At 31.2% G+C, this 18,661-nt stretch overlaps 1 pseudogene; it reads right to left on the bottom strand.

Moving 5' to 3' along the window:
• The window catches only part of LOC137397228 (cyclin-dependent kinase-like 1), a 485,333-nt pseudogene that overhangs the window by 391,906 nt on the left and 74,766 nt on the right, over nucleotides 1–18,661 (bottom strand).

The raw sequence follows: 18,661 nt of genomic DNA, 5'->3' as shown, positions 1-18,661 counted from the left end.
ACGCTCATTTATTTTCCATAAGAATTCAATGATCTTTTTATTTTCTTATCAGCGTGAGGCATTTCAACGACAAGTTTGTTACTACTGTTTAGCGAGAAAAGTAAAAAAAAACTTTCCTTTTGTATTTTTATTACAGCCTTGTGTCATTACAATTAAGTCAGTATTTTAATGTTGAAAAAGTATACGCGAAGACATGAACTGTAAAAAGCATTAAACCTTTAAGCAATTTATCAATTTTCAGAAAGAAATTTGAAATAGCAGTTATGTTAAGATTTTAAGCTTGGATCAGCAGCCTTCTACTTGTCGACTGATGAGAAGATGATAAATGATGTGGTTGCTTCTCTCTGAGCGCTGGTAATTCTATCTATAAACTTAATGTAGTTTTGTATGCAAAAAAAGTTATATTTTTTCGTGACTAAACTTTGGAGGTGTAAGGAAACCAAATTTATCTGAAATCCTTAAATCTAGAGCATACTTTTTGCCGGTCTGTTTTATTCTGACACTAAAAATCAAAGTGAATTAATTATTTAATCTGAATCTGAAAAACTAAATTAGCATTTCTAAAAAAAATTCTTATTTCTCCTTGGTGGCTGAATGTCCCAATAATGTAATGTGATAGATATATCATTTAGTCTGCACGATCCTACAGCTTTTTTACTCAACCCATATATTTTTAGCACTGAAGCTATGAACCGATGTACTATTATAACATGGAGCATTTTATCAATATATGTGTATCATACATGCTTCATCCTTTTGTTCAGTGTTGTTACATACAGTCTAATTGTCAGCATGGTTTACATGAGGGTCCAAATACACACTAATACTGGAAGGTTAAAAAAAACATGAATCAGCAAGTATAAATTTTAGTTGTGCTAAACATTCAATCGAATGAGCGGTTTTTGGTGTAATAAATAGGTTTAAACTAATCTGACTCGCGAGGAGGTAGTTTGACCCATCTAGTGTTTGACTGGCTGCTAAGCAAGATACACGAGTAAAGCAATACAATTTTTTCTGACCTCTGACTTCAGCATTAGGCACTCGGTTTACACATATCGTGCTATTGTAATAACTTGCTCTACAAAAGCTTTATTGTATGTTTAAATCCAATTTAGTTACATTTAAATAACCAAATTTGCCATGAAATCAACCAATGATTATAATGCCACAATGTACAAATAACCTACAACTTTTACTCAACAATATAAGATACTTCTTAACTGTTGGCAATTGGTAGTTTGATATCAATGAAGATATAGTCAAGTCTATGGATTGCTCAAACTAGCATTCAGGTTAAATATTTGATTTAAATTCAGTAAACTTACAATTGTTTGTAGAAAACCGAGGCAACAAGATGAGGCTTCTCTGTAATGTTGGAATTAAATAATCAAACTGTTTTAAACAAAGGAGAATATACATGTATTTGACCTGATAGCAAAGATTAATAGCTGTCACATTGGGTCATACTATGAAGTTTAATTCAGGAGCAAATATTGTGAGGATTACCAAGCGTCAAGCGCAATACTTGAAATGTTGTTCATGGATTCGGCTGACAGTTTTTTGTTCCTGGAATTGGGATGAATAATTGATTGTTCTATCATGGCTGTTTACTGTCACCAGTTGTAGCCACCTAGCTGTTTATAACCAGCTGGTGAGTTTTACAGGTTCATAACCACAAAAGAGAACCATATAATGTCAAATACTGCTGGTACTACGGAAAGAAAGAAACTTTCAACTCGACTGCCATGATGTTATAATGACGAGCATCGCTATGACATAATTCTTTTTTGCGTTTGAAAAACACTGACATGATTAAAGCAAGTTCAAATATACAAATAAAGTATTCATGACCATTATTTTACTTTAAACACTATTTTGTAATTGGTCAGTTCATTAGTCTGATTTTATGTATATTTTCATTCAGAAATTCTTGCGTACCTATCATAGAGATTCCTTCCGTCAATTTTAATAAAAAATCTTTTTTTATATTTTCATAGAGATTTTATGTGTATATTTTTGTATAAAGATTGCTTGTGTATACTGTCATGGAGATTCATTGAGTATATTTTCAAGGAGTTTTTTGTGTGTACTTTGGTAGTAATTTTGTAAATTTTAGATTTCTATAGCATTTCAATGTGTATACTTTCAGAGAGGATTTTTGCGTATATTTTTAAAGATATTATTTGTGAATATTTTCATAGAAGTTCCTCGATTATATTTTCTTGAATATTCCTCATGTATATTTTCATAGAGGACCAATTCGTATATTTTTATTGAGGGTCATTGTGTATATTTTCATAGACATTCTGTTGTGTGTATTTTCATGGAGATTCATTGTGTATATTTTGATAAAGATTCTTGGTAAATAATTTTATAGAGTTTACCTGTGTGTATTTTCAAAGAGTTTCATTGAGTATAATTCTATATAGATTGTTTGCATATATTTCCACGGATATTCTTCACTCATATTTTTATAGAGGAACGTAGAGTATACTTCTATAAAGGTTTCAGAGCACAAAAGCAGATCATTGTGCGTAATTTTACAGAGAACATTTGTATATAGTTTCATAAAGGTTTCTATGTTTCTATAGTTTCCTTGTGTATATTTTTATATAAGTTATTTGTAGGTATTTTAGAAAGAGATTTTGTCTGTGTACTTTCATAGCAAATTCTGGTGTATATTTTCTTAGAATTCCCGTCTGTATAATATTGTATAGGTGTGATTCGTATATTTCTATAGAAGATGGCTATGTATGTTTCTATGAATATTCCTCATGTATACTTTCATAGAGTACCGTTGTTTTTGTATTCATAGAAGTTCCCTGTGTATATTTTGATAGAGATTCTTCGTATATGTTTTCATAGACATTCCTTGTGTGTAATTTCATAGACATTCTCTGTGTAAACTTTCACAAAAGTTTCTTAGTATATTTTTTTAGATTGTCCTTGAGTTTATGCACATATATATTCTGTGTGTATATTTTCTTAGAATTCTCTTTTGTACACCTTTATAGAAACATCTGTTTATTGTGTACACTTTTAAATTGATTCATTATAAATATATTTACTGAGATTCCTTGAGTATAATTCCATAGAGGTTGTTTGTGTATACTTTTGAGAATATTTCATGGATATCCTTGAGAGAGATTCCTTTGGAGACTTGTATTTCCTGTCTTAAATTTAGTCATACCATGGCATTTTAGGAGCAAATACTGTGCGAATGGCCATGCTTCAGACACACTGCTTTGAATGTTATTTATGATTTCATCTGTAAGCTTTTTGTTCCTGTAATCAGGATGATGAATTGGTTGTTTTATCATGGCTGTTTCCTGGCATTATAAATCAGCTTGTGAGTTTGACAGGTTTGACAACCACAAAAGAGGACCACAAAATGTGAAATACTGCTGGTACCACAAGAATTAAAAAAACTTTCAACACAACTGGCATGGCGCAGTAATGACAAGAAATCGCTATGACAGAAATCTATTTTTGTGTTTGAAAATAACTGAAATGGTTAAATTAAGTTCATATTAGAAATACAATGGTTCATGACGGTGATTTATCATCTTAAAAAGATTAGTAAACCTTTTAAAATCATTAGCCTGATCTTGTTGTTATCTTCATATATCTTTTCTTGTTTAAGTTATATAGAAATTCCTTTCATATATCTTCATGGAGAGCCTTTGTGTATATTTCAAAGAGATTCCTTGCGTACATTGACATAGAAATACATTGTGTATATTTCCATATAAATATGTGCTTTGTGTATATTCCATAGGTATACCTTGTGTTTATTTTCATAGATATTCTTTGTTTCAAATAAAATATTTGACATAAGATGCAACCATGCAGAAAGTAGCCTTACATTTATGAAAAGGGAATTGTGGGGTTTACTTTAAGCAAGCCCAGAACTAATACTGCTCAGGTTTCAGGTCATGTACATTTATTAGTGTTGTGTAGATGTTCATCACCAAATTTGACAAGAAAAGACTCATTGCTGCCATTTTGAAAAAACGGAGATTAACATTACAACCTTTGAAACCAAATTTTGAATAAGTTAATATTCTTATAAAGTCATCCTAAATATATGTTTAAATGTTATTGTATTGTTATTGTATTAAACCAACATTTGAATTATAGTACTTGTTATTCTTTCTGATGTCATGGGTTCAGGTTAACCTGGATGTTTGACAACTGTCTTGACCAATTATAACTTTAAACCAAATTATTCAAGTTTTTAAGGTTGAATTTATCATCAGAGCCGTAACAAATAAACCGATTGATATTATTGGGTGATATTTATTGTTAGTGTGATGCTTACATTTCCGTTCATAAACAAGTTAGCTACAGTCATTAGCATGTCGCTGCCAATTGAGAGATGTAAGCAGGAATAGTCTGACTAGCAACTATATCTAATAAAATTCAAAAATAAGATTTGCATACAATGCCTGTTTATGTATTTAAGAAAGTTTAAAAAAGGCTAACATTAGTGCAATAGTAAAGAGTTTTCGATAAGTAGTACATTAGCCATACAGTGTTTGCTCTTGTATTATGATTATTGGCTAAGATTATTGACAACTTATGAAATTGTTCAGGAGATCATTCGAAGGTTCTCTTATACTGAGCAAAAAGCACATCTGTGGAGTGCACTCTAAAGGTATAAACACACTAGGCGATATTTAGAGCGATACCGCGCTGCGTGGCGCTAATCTGCGCTAGAATTCACCCAGCGTGCTCATCCAGAGCGATAACGTTAGACTTTCTCTGCACAAATTTATCGCTAGCGAGATGCATTTCGATTGGTTGGATTTTACCAGAATGCAATTTTATGGCGGGTAATTATTTCTTATCGATGTTCACCAACGTACATCTGCGACGATTTGCTATTTTGTTAATATTGAAGCATCTTCAGAACAAGCACTGAATTGTTCATAAATTTAATAATAGCACTCCAAGTCATGTGCACCATAACAAACAGAAATTGCAAAAAATCCAAGTTGAAAACCAACATTTGGAGTCAATCGTTGCGCAGGTTGACCATCTTGAGAACGGTAAATATTTAATACTTTAGGCCTAAATATAAAAAACCACTACAAAATAAAATATGTACAAAAATAGTAAAAAATATTACAGTGAAAAATGCAACAATCGTTTTTTTATGTCTCCTTGTAGTGTAGGCAGTGTACAATCCGTGAAAGTGAGATAAGTTTAATAACAAATGCGTAAGTTGTTTACGTTGTCGCCTAGACGGCGCCATATTGACTGACCTAAATTTATTTCCAACTCCGAAGAAACTAATGATACGGAATTTTATTGGCAGTTTGTGGGCGTGCCCCTTATATCGCTTGCTAGTGAATTGCTCAAGTGTGTTTATGCACACGCTAGCAATATCTCCACCCTCTTCATGATGCTCGCAATAAAATCGTCTAGTGTGTTTACACCTTAAGCGAGCCGAGAACTAATAATATTGAGGTTGTTAAGAAAACTATTTGTGCTTACACGAGATAGTAGAGCAACATAGTGGTAATGCAACATACACATTTGTATTCAGTAGATGATCAGTCAGTGAGCTTTGAAGACAATATATTGGAGTTTTTCATAACCTGCATAGAAAACGTGATAATACATCCATAAATGTTATGTATAATCAAGTAGTTAGCAAGTAGGCTGGTTAAAGAATACAAGGCTAATTAATCTAAAAGCTACATGTATGAAAAGCACCCATACAGACCATATAAGAAAAAAGGCCTAATGAAGCTAAATGCTCTTAAAAACACCCATGCAAAACTACATCACTACAGTTTTAGGCTACAACCATATTAATGGAAGCAAAATGAGTCAAATGTTTTTTTACAGTGATTGAATACACCTTTTTTGATTAGTGGTGACCCTCTTTTATAAATTAGTTTTTTGGTTAATAACTCCAAATATTGCTGCGCAGGAAATAATGCTGTTAAAAATTCAGAAGGTAAAACTTCTTAATAGGTTGAATATTAAAGGTTAATGGTAGGGAAGTACGAAGCTAATTTCATTATAGGTGATTTTCATAAAGATTACTTTTGCATATTTTCATAGAGGTTCCTTAAGTAAATTTTCATAAAGATTCCTTGCGTATATTTTTATAGAAATTCATTGCCAATATGTTCATAGAGACTCTTTGTATGTACATGTACTTACATGGAGATTCCTTGTGTATGTTTTTATGAAGATTTCTTGCGTATATTTTTATAGAGATTCGTTGCTTAAATTAAAAAAAAACTTTACATTACATTAACATTACAAAGATTTGTAGTGTATATTCTTGTGGCGATGCCTTGTGTACCTGGCAAAATGAAGCTTTGAATATGTCAAACTGGCTAGTTCTATGATTATTCTGAACATAAATAAGCTATTTCAATATTTACTGACCTGTTGAACAGTTTTAGGCCAGTTTTTAAATGGGTCAATGTGTCGGCATTCTTACCGCTGACTAGCTAACAAGTCCACAATATTTAACAACTTGAGCCAGAGTTAAACTTATTATTATAGTTTCAATAACAAATCTACCAATAATATTAAAATTAAAATCTAATAATAAAAGTACTAACGAACATTTACCAAACTTTTTGAACGTTTTATTCAATCGTCAGGAATCACAAATCAATAATTCGAATACTTTTTTAAAAAAGTTTCTCACCAGCCCACCTATGCCTTATAATATACAATTGAGTGGGGTAGAAATTCCTAGTCGCATAATTTATTCTATGCGTATGGAAACAGGTCAATACAAAATTATTTACTTTACTGTATATTGATGGTCTTTTTTAAAATGCCTCCAGATTCTACTTCACTTTTTGTCTTAAGTAATTAAGACAAAAATATAGCTCTATTAATAAATCAAACGAATTTCACTCCTCAGCATCATCAAATATACCTATTAATGTATTATGTGTATTACATCACCTATTTAATGGGATAATAACCCATTCCTCTTACTTAATCTTTCAAACTTGACTGAAGATAAAAAAGTAGATTACTAAGTGACTAATTCTCCTCGAAGGTTGATCGATGTATGCTCAAATTCAATATAAATTCAGACATAGCTAAAAAACCACATGATATTAACACCTACTATAAAAAAATGATATCGAAGTATAGAAAAATGTTTTTAAATAATAATTTTCCTGTCATTGTTTCTCAAAATTAGTTTGCATGTTTATTTGTTTTATCAAATGAGATTCTTGACAACGGATGCAATAGTGCAGTAGGTCATCTGTATGTCATCTTATACTGACCGAAGAAGAAACTTGTGGAATGCTTTACAAGCAAGTCTAGAATTTACCACATTGGGGTTTTAGTTTGTGTATATTTACGTTTTTCTAAGACATTGTCTAGTTCATGAGTCATTTAACTACAATGTAACGATAACCTCCTATACCACTAACCTTGAGATTTGTGGGTGCACTACAAGCAAGCCCAGAACTAACAAACTTTACTTCTTGTAAATTTTTCAGTTGTCTAAATTTATTAAAACATTGTCTAGTTAATGAGTTGCTCAACCACATTGTTCAAATGCCACTGTGTACGTTAGTGTAAAACTTCTTCTCAGAAATATAGAGAACAGTCAATTGTTAGTAATTGATAGGTGGTTATTCATGAAGATATTATATTGTCCAGTCCATGATTTGCTTAACCTAGCTTTCAGTGTATATATTCGATTCATATCCATTGATCTCTCATTTGTTTGTAGAAAACCAGGGCAGCAAGATGACACTGTGACTTAAAAGTTGACACTGCATGGATACTCAGAATATTTCAGGTGTCAGATAAAATGTTTGAACTAATAGCGAAGATCGACAGCTGTTATTTAGCATCATACCCAAAATTTCCTTTTAGGAGCAAATATTGTGTCGATGACCAATCCTCAGATGCAAAACTTCAAAATGTGTTCATTGATTAATCTGAAAGCTTTTTGTTCGTGGAGTCAGCATAATGATTTGATTACTCTACCATGATGATGGTTTACTGTTATTATAAATCAGCTTGAGAGTTTGACAGATTTGTAACCACCAAATAGGACCACATAATGTGAAATATAGCTGGTACGATGAGAAAAGAGAAAACTTTCAACTTGACTAACCTGGTGCAATAATAACAAGCATGGCTGTGACAGAAACTTAGTTGTGTTTGAACAAAACTGAAGTGATTAAAGCAAGTTAATATAAATCATAGACTCATGACCAAAATGTATATTATTGAAAGTTTTGGTAAATATTGTCAATTCATTAATTTGACTCTATGTGTATTCTCATATATATGTTCTTGTTTATGTTTTATAGATATTCTTGGTCCATATTCTCTTAGAGATACCTTGTGTATATTTTCATAGAGAGTATTTGTGTATATTTTTGCAGATACTTTTTTTGTACATTTTCTAGATATTCCTTGTGTATATTTCCATAGATATTCTATCCGTACATTTTTATAGAAAATCCTTTGGTATATTTTCAAAGAGGTTTTTAGTGTATGTTTTCATAAAGATTCCTTAGGTATTTGATAAAGATTATTTGTGTATCATTTTATAAAGAGTCTTTATGCATACTATCATATAAATTTCTGTGTATACTTACTCAGAGACTCCTTCTCTATATTTTCACACAAATTCCTTGGGTATATTTTCAGCAAAATTCATTGTGTTTATTCCTATAGATTTTCTTAAGTGTATACTTTCATAAAGATTCCTATTGTATATTTTTAGGGTGATTCCTTGTGCATGTTTCCATAGAGGTATTTTGTGTATCTGGTAGAAAATTAAGGTTTGAATATTCCAGGATGACTAAATTCTATGTTTGATATAAACATAAAAAAGCTATTTCAATATCCATTTACCATTTGGAAAGCTCAAACCCAGTTTTAAAAAATTCAATGTGTCAGCCTGCCTAAAGTTGACTTGCTGACAAGTCTGCAAAGTATTTGAAAGTTGAGTCTGAATTCCAATTATCATAGTGGACATTTACTAATAAATGTGCTAGCAAACATTCATAAACAATTTTGAAGGTCCTATTCAGTTGTCATAATTAACCAATAATCAATAATAATCAATAATCAATAATAATCCATTATTTAAGTGATTCTTTAAAGTAAACTCTCACCAGCCTTACAATATCTCCAAAGATTTTAATTAAAATGTCGCCGGATCCCACTTCCTTTTGTCTCTTTAAAAATTAAGACGGAAAAATAGCACTATTAATAATCCAAACACAATGTTGACCCATAAATCAAGTAATGTATTCAACAATACATTGGTATTTTAATATAGCATATTTAATAGGAACATAAAATAATCCATTTCTTTTACTGAATTTTGCAAACTTAACTGAAGATAAGAAAGTAGATTACTTGTAGACCACCTCTCATCAAAGGTAGTTTAATGTATGCTCCAAATTACAAACAAATTAACATGCAGATAAAAACACCAAATGCGTTCAATACATATCATGAAAACACATTGTGCACATTCAAGTATGAATAAATGCATATGGAATATTAATTTTCCTGTCATTTTAAATCAAGATTAACTTATATATGTTCTGTCAATTAAGATCATTGACCAAAAATTTCACTGTGCAGAAGTTAGCCTTATTTTTTCTAAATAGGAGAATGGTGAGATGTACTGTAAGCATGCATGTTTACTTTACTAATCTGCTGCATTAAACCAACACTTCAATTACAATACTCATTTTACATTTCATAGTCGAGGCTGGAGTTTAGGCTCCGTGTTTGACAACTAATTTATCCAACTATCAGTCAAATCTGAGGTATTTAAGTTTGAAGATGGCATTCATCATCTGAGCCGTAACAAATAAACGGCTTGATGTTTTTGGGTGGTACTTATTGTTAGTGTGGTGCTCACATTTCTGTTCCTAAACAAGTTAGCCATACTTATTAGCATGTCTCTGTCAATTGATGGATGTAAGCAGGAATAATCTGACTAACTCATATATTTGGCAAATATCTAACAATAAGACCCAGCATGGACTGTCTTAGGATGTATTTAAGGAGATTTTAACAAAACTAACCTTTAGGAAACGATAATGGTTTGTTATGAAAACTAGTACAATAGCAATATACATGTGGTTTGGTATAATATCTTATGTAATACCTGTATGCACAATTATGCCATGTTACAGCAACGTGATTCAACAGTGTAGCGGATAGCGCGGCTGTTTGGGAATATTGATACCACGGTCTAATTTCAGTGCAGTTCAATTTTCTTTTATCTTCTCTGTTCTGTCTTAGAGAATGTTTTTTGAGCAGATGAATGAACATGGCTCTTATCATAGTAAATAACGCTATAAGTCAAGTGTTGATAGACAGGGACACCTGATAAATACAGAGTCTCCATGAGTACATTCTTAAAGTCTCCACAAACTCTCTTCTTCGGTCTAGTCCATAGATATATAATGATTTGTGCTAATTAACTAGTGGGTTTGAAAGCTTCAAAGCTTTATAGACTATAGTTTGCATTTTAAAAACTTGTGAAACTATATTTTAATAACTCGTATACATTTATCGAACAACTTTGTGAAATAACAAAAGTGCAGTAAGGCTAAAAGCTTCAAAAATCGCCAATACAGACCTAAAGTATCAGTTTTAGGCTATGAACTATATTAGTGAAATAAACTAGAGTCAATTATTTTTCGCACCCTAATAACCTAACAAAGCATTAACCGGCTACAAATTACATTTTATTAAACTTTCATGTTTGCAGACATATTAAAAATACAATATATAATGAAATAGTGCCCCGGTAACTTTATTGTAAATTTATGAGCTGCCAAAAATGTATTTTACCACTAAAACTGAATTTTGAACCACTATACCATGTAATTTTGTTTGTTTGTTTGACTTATTCAAAATAATTAGCAATTGCAAATTTATATATATAAAAAAATTATAATAAAAATAATAAAATTAATATTTATGATTTTCAAATGCAATGCTTAAACTAAGCTAGCTAGCGCTTTCATGAAAACCTTACCAATTATTTCTTTGATAATTTTAACTTTTACAAAGATTGTCAATAATTAACTTTTCAGGTGTTGTTACGTGTATTCAAAATTTTAAGGAGAAATATTCTACTGTTCTTCAAAGAAATAATATTAGCTCTCTGGTTAATCGGTCTCATTTACATAATAAACTTAAGTTAAAACTAGTGTAAGTATATATTAAACCAAATATATTATCAATTGCAGTGATAACCAGTATTTTCACTCAAGAGAATTATTCCACCTCTTGAATATCAACTGTTTACTGACTCTACCAAACTTCATTTCACCAGCAGCTTTTTGTTTTGGTAAATTAGTCTCAGTTAAATTAAAAATTTGACTATAAACCAAAAGTAGCGTAAATACATATTTTGAAAAAGCAGAAAAATTTTCTGATTGCAATAATAACATGAATTTTCACTCCACTAGGGGCAGCAGAAATGCCAGCTATTTCTGTTAACGTTAATGTAAGTTATAAGTTCTTTATAGGAGGTGAGCAAGAGAAGCAGCTGTCCATTAAGACACGCTGAACAATAAAAGCTGGTTTGTAATGTAATATTTAGTGCAGCACTGTATCTCAACTACAATAATGTTGATAAGACAATCATGATATTTCTTATTATGCTTCTGATTCAGTTATGGGCTTATTTCTTTTCATGTATACATAAATGTATAGCCGATATAGGGACAAGTTATTTGGAGCTAGAATACTCTAAATTTGGCACTTTGCTAGCATTAGGGTTATGAATTGTTTTTATTCGACTGTTTATTATGATATACTACTATGCTGGCAATTTCAAGCAGTGTTATGGTTGCTATGTGTAATAATTATGTGCACAACTATTCCATAACAATTCAAGGTGGCTGACTGCTGCAGTGGTTCGCTTGCCATTCTGCAAAACTTAATATTTGAGTGCAAATCTTGCGCAATGCATTTTTTCTTAACACAGTAAGTTTTATTGTGGAGAAACAAACAGACCTTGTAACTTTTTAGCAATTTTAGGGAGTGTCACTTTAAACACTAGTTAATCTAAATTACAATGAACTAATATCATTTGACTGAAACCCTCAGTATATGAATGTTTGAAGTGTATGAAACCCTCAAAGTATACAAAAGTGATATCTTAGGTTTGGGAATGCAGTAGTTTTTTTAGTTTTTTTTTATCAAGTTCAAAATTAATGATAGATTTTGTAATTTATTAGTCTGGATTTTAAGGTAATGTTGCACTTTGTAGTACTTCATGTATACAAATAAACTGAATCTAACACAATATAATTATTAAATATGTACCTGTGAAAATAACAACAATGTCTAGCTAAAAAATTATTTCTCATTTTAATAGATTTAGTAGTTTTCTTCCCTTTCTGAAAACTGTTTTAGAAAAGCCTTAGAAGTATATACAGTTGGGAAGGAATTGGCCTCATCTAGTGTGTTAGTGTAGAGTAAGCTTCATACATATACTAATATCAATGTGCATGTAACTGGTTAGAGCTATTAGTGACAGTAAAATATAAAACTACTGACCTTTTTGAGTCTGACAGCAAAGTGATGCCAGTTTAAGAATACTCTTGGAAAACATCTTCTTTTCTTTAAACAAATATATTTGAAGCGTTCCACAGACAGCTTTTGAACCAAACCGGTATTGTTTTATTAACACTGTTGGATGCGATATAGAGGATTAAGCAATTTGATGATATACATCGCTTGTAGATGTTCTAAAATAATATTAATGTTACTCTGAAACATTTTAGTGTTGACTGTTCAATAGATATAAAATTATAAAATTACTCTTTTTCAGTCTTGGTAATAATTGTGGATTATCGTGCTAATTTCCTATAAACTAAATATTATAAAGAGTTATCCTTCCGATGAGATATATGTGATTATTTATATAGATAACTAGGACTAACATTCTTCTGGCTCCAACAAAAAATCATTTGCATATATTAACACATATATAAATGTAAGGAATCTATTCATTAATCTCAATGTCTGCATGTATGTGTGTTTGTCTTTCAGTATTTCAGTATTTCCAGTACAGCTACTACAATATTGGTGTTCAATTTCGAGAATGCAACCACAAGTTTCAAACCACACGCTTGACCACTGAGCTATACAAGCCTTATTATTCCACGCCCTCATCACAAACAAAACAGCGTATGCACATGCTCCATAATGTATTATTTGAGCAATGCGCCTACGCGCTACAAAGAGTCCGTCGTAACTGTTTTTTGCCCAATTCTCTGAGAAGCAATGCTTTTTCATTATTTTTTAAGAGAGATGTTTCTGATTTTGGTTCAGTACCGTTGTTTTTTCCCCTAATGATCTGAGCATAGTTTCGGACGAATGAATGAACATGGTTTTTATCATAGTATAGATACCTTCAAGTCCAGCATCAGTAGACAGTAACACAGGATAGATATAATGACTCTATGATAACATGCTTAAAGTTTCCACAGCACTCTTCTTTTTTTCACATTACAGCAGTGCAGAGGTCAGGGTTTTTTGAGTAGTTCGCTGAACAAGAAACTGTTTGTACTAGCCCAGGATAACAATATGGCAATATGGCTACATATACATGTGTTAATTTGATAATCAGATTATAATTCTGAAAGTTAATGGTTTGCATTTTTAATATCATGTACAGCATGAAGTCAAATTAAAGAAAGAAAGTGTAATAAAGCTGAAAGTTGTCAAATTCACTCATATAGACCTATAAAGTGTTACAGTTTTTAGGTTATTAATCATATTAATGAAAGCAAAATAAGTCATAACTTTTCTAATGTAATTGCTTCAACTTTTTGGATCAGGGGTAAATCTGTTTCGTAAGTTAGTTTTCTTCAAATAATTGCAAAAATTTCTGCACACAAAAATATGCTGTTAAAGATGCAGAAGGCCCACGTTCTCAACAGGTTAAATCGAAATGTAGTGAAATATACCACCTTTTCCTACCAAAAGTGATAAAATCATACTTGAATATCATAAAAAAGCATTAAGAGACACCATAGTTTCCAAATTGGTTTGATTACAATTTCAATGTTTGTAATTGAGATATAAAATAGAAACTTAATGAAAATAAAACATATAATAAGGTAGTTTTCATTTTACTGTATCATACATTTGTCTGCAGTTGCTGTGCAAACAGCAAAACATAAGCCTTATTGAAGAGTTTGTACAGTCAACAGTGATAAGTGTAAGTGAATTAATAACAGTGTCTCACCAGTCAAAATTTATAAACTGCAAATTCTAACAATAACTTACACAAATAGTTGGTTCAAAAGTTAAAAGTTGCAGTAAGTTTTTTAAAGTGCAACTAAAAGAAGTTGTCTTCTCCTGTTTGATACATAAAGACTAACATTGCTTCATTGTTTAATGCATTGAGCATTCATCAAGCTTTTTAAAGTTTTACTAGGAAATAGCAGGCTTATGATGACATTAGACCTTGATGATTGGCAGTGTGCCAAAAGTTGGCTCAACAAATAAAAAAGGTCAAAAAATATTTATATACAAAAAGAAATTTCTGCTAGAAGACTTTTGTAGCCAATAAATTTCTCTATCTGCAGAAGTTCAGGCCTTCCAGGAGATAACGACTTCAAAGAAATGTTACATATCACTAACAAATATAAAATGTGAATTTTTACTTGGTAAAATATTTTATTGTTTTTTTAACTTTTTCAAAACATTATTTTGACAATAAAATTGTTGTGGTTTACCAATGAAAATTGTAAACTAAACTATGAAGTATCTTCATAAAATGACCACCAAATCGCTATTTAATAACGTATATCTAGTTTAAATTTAAAGTTTTGTAAATAATTATTCTTAAAAGGGAAGAAATATTCTAAATTGCAGTAATAAATAAAATTTTAACTTCAGTGGAATCAGCAGTAATACCAGTTTTCTATTTTTTAATAACAGTTTAAATTTTTTGGTCGGGGAAGACACACTGAGTAAGAAAAGCTCACTTTTAATATAATAATCGATGAAACACTTATATCAACTATTATAAAGTGATAATATAGTCATAATATTTCAAATTATGCTTCTGATTGAGATATTTTATTCTTTTCCTTGTAGACATAAATGTATAGCCGATATTGTGACTAGTAATTAGGAGCTGAAATACTCTAATTTTTTGCACTTTCCTAAAAATAAGGTTATGCAATTATAAAGCCATTTTTATAACTAAATATAGAAAATTGTTTAGTGCAATTTAGGTTGTCGTATCCTACTTCCCTTTTAGTCTTAAAGTAATTGAGATGGAAAGACAGCACTTTTGCTAAATTCAACCGCATTTCAACACTTAACACCGATTAATGTCTTTATTATTGTACTGCATTACTACATATCATGTTTAATGGGAAAATATATTAACCTGTTATTTTTACTGAGTGTTGATAACCTTACTGAGAATAAAAAATTAATTACAAGTAGACCAGTTCCCGTGAAAAGTTGATTAATGTATGCTCCAAATTAAATATAAGTTAACATGTAGATAAAAACACCAAATAATGTTAATACCTACCATGAGCATACGTTGTGCATATTAAAGTATGGAAGAATGTGATTGAATAACCATTCTCATGTCATTGTTACTCCTAACTAGTTCCTATCCTTTTTATCAGGTAAGTCTCTTGACAAATAAGGCAACTGTGAAGGAGGTCACATCTAGGTCACCATATACTGCACAAAGGAGAGACAGGTTGTGTGCCCTCTAAGCAAGCTGCTAACAATATTTAGGCTTTTGTTCATGAACACTTATCAGCTGTTCAGATTTTCATTTCCACACTTTGACGAAGAAGTGCGCTTGAGAGCGATTGCAAGGAATTGGAGATTATTATTATTATTATAACTTTAACAACCATAATGTTTGAACCATAATGAAAAACCTGACTTTATGAGAGGAAAGTTAAAGCTGTTAAAAAAATTTCAATTACAATATTGTTTATGCATGTTTAGTTGAGTTATGACCTTAAGATCCACGCATTAGAAATATCTTAGCCAATTATTACTCAAAACCGACTTGTGTAAATTTGAAGATTACTTCAAATCATTACCATCTGAACCAAAACCAATAAAATGGTTGGATTTAGTTTTTGGTACTTGTTTGTTGTTATTTTAAGTGTGATGATCAGATTTCTATTTACTAGCAAGTTAGCCACACTCATCATCATGCCTCTGCCAATTGAGGGATGTAACTAGGAATAATCTGAAGAATTCATACATCTGGTAAAATTCAAAATTTAACATTGGCATGCAATTGACGATTGACCGCGTTTTTATGTATTTGAGCCAAATTTAAAAAAGGTTATCCTTAATGCAAGAATAGTGATTTAATAAAAAACTAGTACATACAATAGCCAAGCACTCTGGGATAACATGTGTCATAATTGTATGGATATTTATTCCATAAGACAGTAATGCGATTGAGTGGGGTGGTGGGTAACATGGCTGTTTTGGAATCTGGATGTATTGATTTTAATCTCTGTGCAGTACAAGTTATTTTTCTCAAAATGATCTTAGCATAGATTCAGGCGAATTAATGAACCAGCTCTTATAATAAAAACTAAAAATTACAATGCAGACCTTGCCAACACTCCATATTTTTTGATGTGAATAAAACCACCACAAGAAAGTCCTAGTCACATAATTTATGCTATGCATATGGAATCAGGTCTATACAAAATTATTTACATTAACAATAAACTCAGATTCACTGAGTAGTTAATACATTCATTATTTCAAAAAAAGAAAACTTAAATAAACAAAGAAATTTAACCTAACTAAAGCTGTGGAATACAAGTATCATAATAATATAGTAGTATAAGTAAAATGGGTGTTTAATGAAAATATCTTATCTTATATATTTTAAATATATGAAAGATCCAAATACACATTGAAAAGGCTTGTTAAGCAACTCAGATAATCTTTTCAGTAATCAAGTAGTATTTTGAACGTTTGTTTCTTTATATTTAAAATAAATAAAGTAGTTCAATTTTTATCCTGGAGATAATGTAGAAACTGAGCCAAAAATTTCAAAATCATGTTTCGGCCTTCACACCACCGAGACCAGTCAACATTGCTTGCGACACTTGTGACACAACAAACACTTGTGTAGCGGTTTATTGGTCCGCTAACGACCCAGCTAGCTCATCGGAGGGTGTGAATTCACTGATGTGTAATAGTTGCATATTTTAGTTGATAGATATATTTATTGCAACTAACACCGTGAAATCTAAAAGAGTAGTTGTAACCCATTACAATAAGGAATAGTAAATACAATAAATGCAATAACAAACAATATTATGACACTCTTTCTTGAAGCATGAATGAAAGTGTGACTGATATAAAGCATTAAATCAGAAAAAGTGACAATTAATTGTAGACAATTCTAAAAGTACAAGGATAAAAAAAGGTAGAAATAGTAAACAAAACTAACCTTTGAGCTCCTTGCTAGCTTGTTAATTTGTAATGATATTGTCTATTATGATATAATATAACAGCATGAATAAAAGTTTCTAGACTGTTTTATGAAGTGTCAAACACCCATCTAGATCAGCAAGCTGTCAGCTCTACTGTGCAGGATGGTCAGTTGTTTCTACCAAATCCGGTTTCGCAACAGAAATAAAAACATTACTCAGCAGCCAGTGTTGGTGCACAAAGCAAGACCAATCTTATGGATTGGGGTGACCTGGCATACCCCCAACGAGTTACTGCCTTGTTTGACATTGAGGTTAGGTAGGATAGGTAGTAGCTTTGTTAATAATGATTACTTTTCCATGCCATAATGGCAAATTGATAATCATAACACAAGTGCAAGACTGGTAAATAGGATATAACTAATGTATACAACCGTGGTTCACTACAACTTGTGACACTAAACTTGTGAAGCTTCTCTTCACATAAAACTGCATTGCTGATACTGCAGTTTTATCAGCATTGCAGCCATTTATATATTAAAATAAGCTTTCTTTTAAAAAAGGTACAACATGCTGTTTTAAACATGAACCACTCTTGAGCACTATTTGGGAAAGTTTCACTTGCATCTTCTCACGAAGGTTGCAGTCTTGTGGTGACCAGCGGATATTACCTGACACACTTGATTTTTGCATGTATGGAAACCAGGCTAAAAGGCCAACATGCCCTGTTCCATCCATCAGTCAGATGGGCGGTGGGGTTGCACATATTGTTCAAGAACAAGGCAGGTAATGTATTTTTGGAATTGTTGAAATTTCAAGTGTGGTACCTCATCAAAACGGAAAGATATAACATCCTTGATTAAAAAACCCTCAAATAATTTTTAAAAGTTTGCATATACACATTTTACTTTATTACAAATGAGAACATTCTCAATGAAAATGATCCACACAAAAAATAAAATAGGTTGTATGTCAAGGGAGACAAGTCCTAATATTCCAGACACAACTATCCTAACTGTTTTGCAATTATTATATTAGTACCGGTAAGGCCCTGACAATAACTTAACTGGTTCCATTGTTTATTTAATAAAACTATGTTTCAGAGTTTCTTTGTAAGAATAGGTAAAACTAAAGGGGCATTGATAACAATAACTCAGGGAGAAGCTCTCTTTTCCATCTCAAGCCCAATTAAAACTATGACAATGCATGCAACT

This window comes from Watersipora subatra, chromosome 5, assembly GCF_963576615.1.
Source record: "Watersipora subatra chromosome 5, tzWatSuba1.1, whole genome shotgun sequence".
In the NCBI taxonomy this organism is placed as follows: domain Eukaryota; kingdom Metazoa; phylum Bryozoa; class Gymnolaemata; order Cheilostomatida; family Watersiporidae; genus Watersipora; species Watersipora subatra.
Note: the sequence above shows the minus strand (reverse complement) of the source record. Positions and strands in the feature narration are given on the sequence as shown.